This window comes from Cherax quadricarinatus, chromosome 20 (assembly GCF_038502225.1).
Source record: "Cherax quadricarinatus isolate ZL_2023a chromosome 20, ASM3850222v1, whole genome shotgun sequence".
Taxonomy (NCBI): Eukaryota; Metazoa; Arthropoda; class Malacostraca; order Decapoda; family Parastacidae; genus Cherax; species Cherax quadricarinatus.
This window is the reverse complement of record NC_091311.1, coordinates 48,264,931-48,277,916: the sequence shown is the minus strand read 5'-3', so window position 1 is coordinate 48,277,916 and position 12,986 is coordinate 48,264,931.

Sequence of the window (12,986 nt, the reverse complement as noted above, 5' to 3'; positions counted from 1 at the left end):
TCCTTGTAACATCATCCGAGCTTCATAGTTGAGTAGTTACAGTTAACAGCGTGCCTGTCCTACCAGCGTGCCTGTCCTACCAGCGTGCCTGTCCTACCAGCGTGTCTGACCTAACAGCGTGCCTGTCCTACCAGCGTGTCTGACCTAACAGCGTGCCTGTCCTACCAGCGTGCCTGTCCTACCAGCGTGCCTGTCCTACCAGCGTGTCTGACCTACAAGCGTGCCTGTCCTACCAGCGTGCCTGTCCTACCAGCGTGTCTGACCTACCAGCGTGCCTGTCCTACCAGCGTGTCTGACCTACCAGCGTGTCTGACCTACCAGCGTGCCTGTCCTACCAGCGTGCCTGTCCTACCAGCGTGTCTGACTTACCAGCATGCCTGTCCTACCAGCGTGCCTGTCCTACCAGCGTGTCTGACCTACCAGCATGCCTGTCCTACCAGCGTTCCTGTCCTACCAGCGTGTCTGACCTACCAGCGTGTCTGACTTACCAGCATGCCTGTCCTACCAGCGTTCCTGTCCTACCAGCGTGCCTGTCCTACCAGCGTGTCTGACTTACCAGCATGCCTGTCCTACCAGCGTGCCTGTCCTACCAGCGTGTCTGACCTACCAGCGTGCCTGTCCTACCAGCGTGCCTGTCCTACCAGCGTGTCTGACCTACCAGCATGCCTGTCCTACCAGCGTTCCTGTCCTACCAGCGTGTCTGACCTACCAGCGAGCCTGTCCTACTAGCGTGCCTGTCCTACCAGCGTGTCTGACCTACCAGCGTGCCTGTCCTACCAGCTTGTCTGACCAAACAGCGTGCCTGTCCTACCAGCGTGTCTGTCCTACCAGCGTGCCTGTCCTACCAGCGTGTCTGACCTAACAGCGTGCCTGTCCTACCAGCGTGCCTGTCCTACCAGCGTGTCTGACCTACCAGCGTGCCTGTCCTACCAGCGTGCCTGTCCTACCAGCGTGTCTGACCTACCAGCGTGCCTGTCCGACCAGCGTGTCTGACCTACCAGCGTGTCTGACCTACCAGCGTGACTGTCCTACCAGCGTGCCTGTCCTACCAGCGTGTCTGACCTACCAGCGTGCCTGTCCTACCAGCGTGTCTGACCTACCAGCGTGCCTGTCCTACCAGCGTGCCTGTCCTACCAGCGTGTCTGACCTACCAGCGAGCCTGTACTACTAGCGTGCCTGTCCTACCAGCGTGTCTGACCTACCAGCGTGCCTGTTCTACCAGCGTGCCTGTCCTAACAGCGTGTCTGACCTACCAGCGAGCCTGTACTACTAGCGTGCCTGTCCTACCAGCGTGTCTGACCTACCAGCGTGCCTGTCCTACCAGCGTGTCTGACCTACCAGCGTGTCTGACCTACCAGCGTGCCTGTCCTACCAGCGTGTCTGACCTACCAGCGTGCCTGTCCTACCAGCTTGCCTGTCCTACCAGCGTGTCTGACTTACCAGCGTGCCTGTCCTACCAGCGTGCCTGTCCTACCAGCGTGTCTGACCTACCAGCGTGCCTGTCCTACCAGCGTGTCTGACCTACCAGCGTGTCTGACCTACCAGCGTGACTGTCCTACCAGCGTGCCTGTCCTACCAGCGTGTCTGACCTACCAGCGTGCCTGTCCTACCAGCGTGTCTGACCTACCAGCGTGCCTGTCCTACCAGCGTGCCTGTCCTACCAGCGTGTCTGACCTACCAGCGAGCCTGTAGTACTAGCGTGCCTGTCCTACCAGCGTGCCTGTCCTAACAGCGTGTCTGACCTACCAGCGAGCCTGTACTACTAGCGTGCCTGTCCTACCAGCGTGTCTGACCTACCAGCGTGCCTGTCCTACCAGCGTGTCTGACCTACCAGCGTGTCTGACCTACCAGCGTGCCTGTCCTACCAGCGTGTCTGACCTACCAGCGTGACTGTCCTACCAGCGTGTCTGTCCTACCGGCGTGCCTGTCTTACCAGCGTGCCTGTCTTACCAGCGCGCCTGTCCTACCAGCGTGCCTGTTCTACCAGCGTGCCTGCCCTACCAGCGTGCCTGTCCTACCAGCGTGCCTGTCCTACCAGCGTGACTGTCCTACCAGCGTGTCTGTCCTACCAGCGTGCCTGTCTTACCAGCGTGCCTGTCCTACCAGCGTGCCTGCCCTACCAGTGTATGTCCTACCAGCGTGCCTGTCCTACCAGCGTGCCTGTCCTACTAGCGTGCCTGTCCTACCAGCGTGTCTGTCCTACCAGCGTGCCTGTCCTACCAGCGTGCCTGTCCTACCAGCGTGTCTGACCTACCAGTGTGCCTGTCCTACCGGCGTGCCTGTCCTACCAGAGTGTCTGACCTACCAGCGTGCCTGTCCTTCCAGCGTGCCTGTCCTACCAGCCTGTCTGACCTACCAGCGTGCCTGTCCTACCAGCGTGTCTGTCCTACCAGCGTGCCTGTCCTGCCAGCGTGCCCGTCCTACCAGCGTGCCTGTCTACCAGCGCGCCTGTCCTACCAGCGTGCCTGTTCTACCAGCGTGCCTGCCCTACCAGTGTGCCTGTCCTACCAGCTTGCCTGTCCTACCAGCGTGACTGTCCTACCAGCGTGTCTGTCCTACCGGCGTGCCTGTCTTACCAGCGTGCCTGTCCTATCAGCGTGCCTGTCCTACCAGTGTATGTCCTACCAGCGTGCCTGTCCTACCAGCGTGCCTGTCCTACTAGCGTGCCTGTCCTACCAGCGTGTCTGTCCTCCCAGCGTGCCTGTCCTACCAGCGTGCCTGTCCTACCAGCGTGTCTGACCTACCAGTGTGCCTGTCCTACCGGCGTGGCTGTCCTACCAGCGTGTCTGACCTACCAGCGTGCCTGTCCTACCAGCGTGCCTGTCCTACCAGCGTGTCTGGCCTACCAGCCTGCCTGTCCTACCAGCGTGCCTGTCCCAAAAGCGTGTCTGACCTACCAGCGTGCCTGTCCTACCAGCGTGTCTGACCTACCAGCGTGTCTGACCTACCAGCGTGCCTGTCCTACCAGCGTGTCTGACCTACCAGCGTGCCTGTCCTACAAGCGTGCCTGTCCTACCAGCGTGTCTGACTTACCAGCGTGCCTGTCCTCCCAACGTGCCTGTCCTACCAGCGTGTCTGACCCACCAGCGTGCCTGTCCTACCAGCGTGCCTGTCCTACCAGCGTGCCTGACCTACCAGCGTGCCTGTCCTACCAGCGTCTCTGACCTACCAGCGTGTCTGTCCTACCAGCGTGTCTGACCTACCAGTGTGTCTGACCTACCAGCGTGCTTGTCCTACCAGCGTGCCTGTCCTACCAGCGTGTCTGTCCTAACAGCGTGCCTGTCCTACCAGCGTGCCTGTCCTACCAGCGTGTCTGACCTACCAGCGTGCCTGTCCAACCAGCGTGTCTGTCCTACCAGCGTATCTGAACTACCAGCGTGCCTGTCCTTCAAGCGTGTCTGTCCTACCAGCGTGTCTGACCTACCAGCGTGCCTGTCCTACCAGCGTGCCTGTCTTACTAGCGTGCCTCTCCTACTAGCGTGCCTGTCCTACCAGCGTGTCTGACCTTCCATCGTGCCTGTTCTACCAGTTTGCCTGTCCTACTAGCGTGTCTGATCTACCAGCGTGTCTGTCCTACCAGCGTGCCTGTCCTACCAGCGTGCCTGTCCTACCAGCGTGCCTGTCCTACCAGCGTGTCTGTCCTACCAGCGTGGCTGTCCTACCAGCGTGCCCGTCTTACCAGCGTGCCTGTCTACCAGCGCGCCTGTCCTACCAGCGTGCCTGTTCTACCAGCGTGCCTGCCCTACCAGCGTGCCTGTCCTACCAGCGTGCCTGTCCTACCAGCGTGTCTGACCTACCAGCGTGTCTGACCTACGAGCGTGCCTGTCCTACCAGCGTGTCTGTCCTACCAGCGTTCCTGTCCTACCAGCGTGTCTGTCCTACCAGCGTGCCTGTCCTAACAGCGTGTCTGTCCTACCAGCGTGCCTGTCCTACCAGCGTGCCTGTCCTACCAGCGTGCCTGTCCCACCAGCGTGCCTGTCCTACCAGCGTACCTGTCCTACCAGCGTGCCTGTCCTACCAGCGTGCCTGTCCTACCAGCGTGTCTGACCTACCAGCGTGCCTGTCCTACCAGCGTGCCTGTCCTACCAGCGTGTCTGACCTACCAGCGTGCCTGTCCTACCAGCGTGTCTGACCTACCAGCGTGCCTGTCCTACCAGAGTGTCTGACCTACCAGCGTGCCTGTCCTACCAGCGTGCCTGTCCTACCACTCCTCGGTCCTCCAGAAGCAGTGTTACAAGATCGAGTGCCCTGCATACCATCTAAAAGGGACCAGGAGGCACAGACACCACAAGACAAACAATAGTAGCTTCGACAACCCAACTCCAGGTGATTTTTTAGTGGCAGGAAGCGAAAAAAGAAAATGGAAGGAAATAACAAAAATAGTCCACCACCTTGGAGCCTTGTTGGACTGGAGGCGCAGCCAGTGGCCACCCATGGCCCTCCAGAATTACAACTACTGATGCCAATAACAAAATCCCCCCAACAAACACAGAATACAACCTCGTTCAAATTTGCTAATATACAGGGCCTTAAGCCATCCACCAACAACAAAATACCTTTTATCAGTGGACTTCTAGAGGAGTCTAATGCAATGTTTGCAGCCTTCACAGAGACTCACACAAAAGATCACTTTGACAGTGAAATATGGATAAGTGGTTACAACCTTTTTAGATGCGACAGAAAAAACAGGCAACAAGGGGAGGTTGGCCTGTATGTCAAAGAGTCCCTTATCTGCACGGAGTTGCTGAACACCACAAATGAGGTAGTTGAAGTTCTATCAATAAAGATCGAGAACCAAAACCTAGTCATTGTGGTTGTATACAAGCCACCAGATGCAACCTCACAACAGTTCAAGGAACAGCTACTGAAAATTGATTACTTTTGGAAAACCTTCCAGCTCCATCCCCAAACATTTTACTGCTTGGTGATTTCAACCAAAGGCATACAAAATGGAAGAATGTAGCAAATAATGTTATAGCTGAAACAATCCCCGGAGGTAGCGCAGATGAAAGGTCACACACACATGAGCTACTAAGTCTCTGCGAAAAACACACCTTAAGCCAGCAGATAGTGGAGCCAACAAGACTAGAAAACACACTTGACCTTATCTTCACAAATAATGAGGACCTGATAAGAGACATAAGAATATAAAAAACAACTAATTCCGATCACAATCTAATCGAAGTCCAGACGTACATGCATAGGGGTCCTGATCAGCAGAATTCATGTACCTGTGAAGGTGTCTTCACAAAATACAACTTCAACAACAAGAACATCAACTGGGACCAGGTAAACCATGTCCTAAACGAAACATGTTGGGAAGATGTCTTAAATGACATGGATCCAAACCAGTGCCTTGAAAGGATCAACTTCCTGGTAGCCGAAGCATGTTCTAGGCATATTCCCCTAAGAAAGAAGAAGAGCAGGAGTAAACTGGAGAGAAAAAGACGCTCCCTCTACAGAAGACGACGAAGAGTCACTGAGCTCCTCAGGAGTGCTAGAATATCTGATACACGAAAGGAGGCGCTGACCAGGGAAGTGGAAACTATCGAACTTAAGCTAGATGACTCTTACAGGAACCAGGAGAGGCAGGAGGAGCTTAAAGCTATTAGTGAAATTGAAAGAAATTCAAAATATTTCTTTTCATATGCCAAAAACAAGGCAAATACCACATCTAGTATCGGGCCCTTACTCAGACAGGATGGGACTTACACAGATGACAACAAGGAAATGAGTGAAATATTGAAATCCCAGTACGACTCTGTGTTTAGTGAACCACTAATTGGTCTGAGGATCGACGACCCAAATGATTTCTTCATGAATGAGCCTCAAAAGTCCATAAATGTATGCCAGATTTCCGACATTACCCTAACTCCGATAGATTTCGAAAAAGCCATTGACAACATGCCTATGCACTCAGCCCCGGGCCCAGACTCGTGGAACTCTGTTTTCCTTAAGAACTGCAAGAAACCCCTCTCGCGTGCCCTAAGTACACTATGGAGGAGGAGCTTGGACATGGGTGAAATTCCACAGTCACTTAAAACAACGGATATAGCCCCGCTCCATAAAGGTGGCAGCAAAGCATTAGCTAAGAACTATAGACCAATAGCTCTGACGTCCCACATCATAAAAATCTTTGAAAGAGTGCTAAGAAGCAGAATTGCAAATCACCTGGATTCCCAAAATCTGCACAATCCAGGGCAACATGGGTTCAGGGCAGGTCGCTCCTGCCTCTCACAACTACTAGATCACTATGACATGGCCTTGGATGCACTGGAAGAAAATCAGAATGCAGATGTAATATACACAGACTTTGCAAAAGCATTTGACAAATGCGATCATGGCGTAATAGCCCATAAAATACGTGCTAAAGGAATAACTGGGAAAGTGGGGAGGTGGATCTTCAACTTCCTAACAAATCGAACACAAAGAGTAGTGGTCAACAGAGTTAAATCGGAGGCTGTCATAGTTAAGAGCTCTGTTCCACAAGGCACAGTACTCGCCCCCATCTTATTCCTTATCCTCATATCAGACATAAACAGAGATATACACCACAGCACCGTATCATCCTTTGCGGATGATACTAGGATCTGCATGAGGCTGTCATCTACTGAGGACGCGGTTAATCTCCAAGAAGATATAAACAAAGTTTTCCAGTGGGCAACGGTAAACAATATGATGTTCAATGAGGACAAATTCCAACTACTCCGTTATGGAAAACTGGAGGAGATAATAACTAGAACAGAGTATACTACTGACTCCGGCCATACAAAAGAGAGGAAAACTAATGTAAGGGACCTGGGAGTAGTAATGTCTGAGGATCTCAGTTTCAAGGATCACAACAGTGCCAGATCGCACGTGCAAAGAAAATGATAGGATGGATAATGAGAACTTTCAAAACGAGAGATGCTAAGCCCATGATGATCCTTTTCAAATCACTTGTTCTCTCTAGGCTGGAATACTGCTGTACATTAACATCTCCATACAAAGCAGGTGAAATCGCAGATCTAGAGAGTGTACAGAGATCCTTTACTGCACGTATAAGTTCTGTCAAGCACCTTAACTACTGGGAACGCTTGGAAGCACTTGACTTGTACTCGTTGGAACGCAGGAGGGAGAGATATATCATAATCTACACTTGGAAAATCTTGGAAGGAATGGTCCCAAATAAAAGGCCTGGTTAAAATAAGTTCTGTAATAATATATCGCGAACCACTTTATTACTAGCTAGATAAAGCAGGTTCGACTATATATTATTATCGGGTACAGTATGAATCATCAAAAGTACTCTCATTGTATTATATTGTATTATATTATATTATTATTAGGTTAGGTATTACGAATGTGTAACCACTACTGTAGTGACCAATTGGTGGTTCTAGAATTGACGCCACACGTCGCCTTCTGGCAGAGCTGAAGTCTGACTATGGAGTAGTTGAGTGAGTCAGTCAGCTCCTAGCTCTGACTCGGTACGGGTCTTCAACACAAAGCTCCTAGCTTAAACTAAAACTTTATACCAAGTCTATTGTCTTGCCTTTGCCATTAGTTACCTGAAGTCTGGTAATTCATGTCACTTATGAAAGATAACTATTTCGTTACCCTAGACCTTTCTAAAAGAGTTAAATGGTGAGATTAGTAGATTATTAATTGAAATTATTGTATCATACTCTGTTAATGAGAATTTGAACGTAAGATTGGGTTCCTTGCTGTATAGTATTTCATTTATAATTGCTTGTGGTTATTTTAATTCACTAACCAAATACCAATGAAGCTAAATGATTGGTAATAAAATAAAACTAACAAAAAAATTGGAGTTATTTGTGCCCCTATTGTTACGGCGAAGATTAAGTCGTAACATCCAGGTACCAGCGTGCCTGTCCTACCAGCGTGCCTGTCCTACCAGCGTGACTGTCCTACCAGCGTGCCTGTCCTACCATCGTGCCTGTCCTACCATCGTGCCTGTCCTACCAGCGTGCCTGTCCTACCAGCGTGCCTGTCCTACCAGCGTGCCTGTCCTACCATCGTGCCTGTCCTACCATCGTGCCTGTCCTACCATCGTGCCTGTCCTACCATCGTGCCTGTCCTACCATCGTGCCTGTCCTACCATCGTGCCTGTCCTACCATCGTGCCTGTCCTACCATCGTGCCTGTCCTACCAGCGTGTCTGTCCTACCATCGTGCCTGTCCTACCATCGTGCCTGTCCTACCAGCGTGACTGTCCTACCAGCGTGCCTGTCCTACCAGCGTGCCTGTCCTACCAGCGTGTCTGTCCTACCATCGTGTCTGTCCTACCATCGTGCCTGTCCTACCATCGTGCCTGTCCTACCATCGTGCCTGTCCTACCATCGTGCCTGTCCTACCATCGTGCCTGTCCTACCATCGTGCCTGTCCTACCATCGTGCCTGTCCTACCAGCGTGTCTGTCCTACCATCGTGTCTGTCCTACCATCGTGCCTGTCCTACCATCGTGCCTGTCCTACCAGCGTGTCTGTCCTACCATCGTGCCTGTCCTACCAGCGTGCCTGTCCTACCATCGTGCCTGTCCTACCATCGTGCCTGTCCTACCATCGTGCCTGTCCTACCAGCGTGCCTGTCCTACCAGCGTGCCTGTCCTACCATCGTGCCTGTCCTACCATCGTGCCTGTCCTACCATCGTGCCTGTCCTACCAGCGTGCCTGTCCTACCAGCGTGCCTGTCCTATCATCGTGCCTGTCCTACCAGCGTGCCTGTCCTACCAGCGTGCCTGTCCTACCAGCGTGCCTGTCCTACCAGCGTGCCTGTCTTATCATCGTGCCTGTCCTACCAGCGTGCCTGTCCTACCATCGTGCCTGTCCTACCATCGTGTCTGTCCTACCATCGTGCCTGTCCTACCATCGTGCCTGTCCTACCAGCGTGCCTGTCCTACCATCGTGCCTGTCCTACCAGCGTGCCTGTCCTACCAGCGTGCCTGTCCTACCATCGTGCCTGTCCTACCAGCGTGCCTGTCCTACCAGCGTGTCTGTCCTACCATCGTGCCTGTCCTACCAGCGTGTCTGTCCTACCATCGTGCCTGTCCTACCATCGTGCCTGTCCTACCATCGTGCCTGTCCTACCATCGTGTCTGTCCTACCATAGTGCCTGTCCTACCATCGTGCCTGTCCTACCATCGTGTCTGTCCTACCATCGTGCCTGTCCTACCATCGTGCCTGTCCTACCATCGTGCCTGTCCTACCATCGTGCCTGTCCTACCAGCGTGCCTGTCCTACCATCGTGCCTGTCCTACCAGCGTGCCTGTCCTACCATCGTGCCTGTCCTACCAGCGTGCCTGTCCTACCAGCGTGCCTGTCCTACCAGCGTGCCTGTCCTATCATCGTGCCTGTCCTACCATCGTGTCTGTCCTACCATCGTGCCTGTCCTACCATCGTGCCTGTCCTACCATCGTGCCTGTCCTACCATCGTGCCTGTCCTACCAGCGTGCCTGTCCTACCATCGTGCCTGTCCTACCAGCGTGCCTGTCCTACCAGCGTGCCTGTCCTACCATCGTGCCTGTCCTACCAGCGTGCCTGTCCTACCAGCGTGCCTGTCCTACCAGCGTGCCTGTCCTACCAGCGTGCCTGTCCTACCAGCGTGCCTGTCCTACCAGCGTGCCTGTCCTACCAGCGTGCCTGTCCTACCAGTGTGCCTGTCCTACCAGCGTGTTTGACATACCAGCGTGCCTGTCCTACCAACGTGCCTGTCCTACCAGCGTGCCTGTCCTACCAGCGTGCCTGTCCTACCAGCGTGCCTGTCCTACCAGCGTGCCTGTCCTACCATCGTGACTGTCCTACCAGCGTGCCTGTCCTACCATCGTGCCTGTCCTACCAGCGTGCCTGTCCTACCATCGTGCCTGTCCTACCATCGTGTCTGTCCTACCATCGTGCCTGTCCTACCAGCGTGCCTGTCCTACCAGCGTGCCTGTCCTACCAGCGTGACTGTCCTACCAGCGTGCCTGTCCTACCAGCGTGCCTGTCCTACCAGCGTGCCTGTCCTACCAGCGTGCCTGTCCTACCAGCGTGCCTGTCCTACCAGCGTGCCTGTCCTACCATCGTGCCTGTCCTACCAGCGTGCCTGTCCTACCATCGTGCCTGTCCTACCAGCGTGCCTGTCCTACCAGCGTGCCTGTCCTACCACCGTGCCCGTCCTACCAGCGTGTCTGTCCTACCAGCGTGCCTGTCCTACCAGCGCGCATGTCCTACCAGCGTGTCTGCCCTACCAGCGTGCCTGTCCTACCAGCTTGCCTGTCCTACCAGCATGTCTGTCCTACCAGCGTGCCTGTCCTACCAGCGTGCCTGTCCTACCAACGTGTCTGTCCTACCAGCGGGCCTGTCCTACCAGCGTGTCTGTCCTAGCAGGGTGGCTGTCCTACCAGCGTGTCTGTCCTACCAGCGTGGCTGTCCTACCAGCGTGCCTATCCTACCAGCGTGCCTGTCCTACCAGCGTGCCTGTCCTACCAGCGTGCCTGTCCTTCCAGCGTGCCTGTCATACCAGCGTGCCTGTCCTACCAGCGTGTCTGTCCTACCAGCGTGCCTGTCCTACCAGCGTGCCTGTCCTACCAGGGTGCCTGTCCTACCAGCGTGTCTGTCCTACCAGCGTGCCTGTTCTACCAGCGTGCCTGTCCTACCAGCGTGCCTGTCCTTCCAGCGTGCCTGTCCTACCAGCGTGCCTGTCCTACTAGCGTGTCTGTCCTACCAGCGTGCCTGTCCTACCACCGTGTCTGTCATACCAGCGTGCCTGTCCTACCAGCGTGTCTGTCCTACCAGCGTGCCTGTCCTACCAGCGTGCCTGTCCTACCAGCGTGCCTGTCCTACCAGCGTGCCTGTCCTACCAGCGTGTCTGTCCTACCAGCGTGTCTGTCCTACCAGCGTGTCTGTCCTACCAGCGTGCCTGTCCTACTAGCGTGTCTGTCCTACCAGCGTGCCTGTCCTACCAGCGTGCCTGTCCTACCAGCGTGCCTGACCTGCCAGCGTGCCTGTCCTACCAGCGTGCCTGTCCTACCAGCGTGCCTGTCCTACCAGCGTGCCTGTTCTACCAGCGTGCCTGTCCTACCAGCGTGCCTGGCCTACCAGCGTGCCTGTCCTACCAGCGTGCCTGGCCTACCAGCGTGCCTGTCCTACCAGCGTGCCTGTCCTACCAGCGTGCCTGTCCTACCGGCGTGCCTGTCCTACCAGCGTGTCTGTCCTATCAGCTTGCCTGTCCTTCCAGCGTGCCTGTCCTACCAGCGTGCCTGTCCAACCAGCGTTCCTTGTCCTACCAGCGTGCCTGTCCTACCAGCGTGCCTGACCTACCAGCGTGCCTGTCCTACCAGCGTGCCTGTTTTACCAGCGTGCCTGTCCTACCAGCGTGCCTGACCTACCAGCGTGTCTGTCCTACCAGCGTGCCTGACCTACCAGCGTGCCTGTCCTACCAGCGTGCCTGTCCTACCAGCGTGCCTGTCCTACCAGCGTGCCTGTCCTACCAGCGTGCCTGTCCTACCAGCGTGCCTGACCTACTAGCGTGCCTGTCCTACCAGCGTGCCTGTCCTACCAGCGTGACTGTCCTACCAGCGTGCCTGATCTACCAGCGTGCCTGTCCTACCAGCGTGCCTGTCCTACCAGCGTGCCTGTCCTACGAGCGTGACTGTCCTACCAGCGTGTCTGTCCTACCAGCGTGCCTGTCCTACCGGCGTGCCTGTCCTACCAGCGTGCCTGTCCTACCAGCGTGCCTGACCTGCCAGCGCGCCTGTCCTACCAGCGTGCCTGTCCTACCAGCGTGCCTGTCCTACCAGCGTGCCTGTTCTACCAGCGTGCCTGTCCTACCAGCGTGCCTGGCCTACCAGCGTGCCTGTCCTACCAGCGTGCCTGTCCTACCAGCGTGCCTGTCCTACCAGCGTGCCTGTCCTACCGGCGTGCCTGTCCTACCAGCGTGTCTGTCCTACCAGCTTGCCTGTCCTTCCAGCGCGCCTGTCCTACCAGCGTGCCTGTCCAACCAGCGTGCCTGTCCTACCAGCGTGCCTGTCCTACCAGCGTGCCTGACCTACCAGCGTGCCTGTTCTACCAGCGTGCCTGTCCTACAGCGTGCCTGTCCTACCAGCGTGCCTGACCGACCAGCGTGTCTGTCCTACCAGCGTGCCTGACCTACCAGCGTGCCTGTCCTACCAGCGTGCCTGTCCTACCAGCGTGCCTGTCCTACCAGCGTGCCTGTCCTACCAGCGTGCCTGTCCTACCAGCGTGCCTGTCCTACCAGCGTGCCTGATCTACCAGCGTGCCTGTCCTACCAGCGTGCCTGTCCTACCAGCGTGCCTGTCCTACCAGCGTGCCTGTCCTACCAGCGTGCCTGACCTACCAGCGTGTCTGTCCTACCGACGTGTCTGTCCTACCAGCGTGCCTGTCCTACGAGCGTGCCTGTCCTACCAGCGTGCCTGACGTACCAGCGTGTCTGTCCTACCAGCGTGCCTGACCTACCAGCGTGCCTGTCCTACCAGCGTGCCTGTCCTACCAGCGTGCCTGACCTACCAGCGTGCCTGTCCTACCAGCGTGCCTGTCCTACGAGCGTGCCTGTCCTACCAGCGTGCCTGACCTACCAGGGTGCCTGTCCTACCGGCGTGCCTGTCCTACCAGCGTGTCTGTCCTACCAGCGTGCCTGTCCTTCCAGCGTGCCTGTCGTACCAGCGTGCCTGTCCAACCAGCGTGCCTGTCCTACCAGCGTGCCTGTCCTACCAGCGTGCCTGACCTACGAGCGTGCCTGTCCTACCAGCGTGCCTGACCTACCAGCGTGCCTGTCCTACCAGCGTGCCTGACCTACCAGCGTGTCTGTCCTACCAGCGTGCCTGACCTACCAGCGTGCCTGTCATGCCAGTGTGCCTGACCTACCAGCGTGTCTGTCCTACCAGCGTGCCTGTCCTACCAGCGTGCCTGACCTACCAGCGTGCCTGTCCTACCAGCGTGCCTGACCTACCAGCGTGTCTGTCCTACCAGCGTGTCTGTCCTACCAG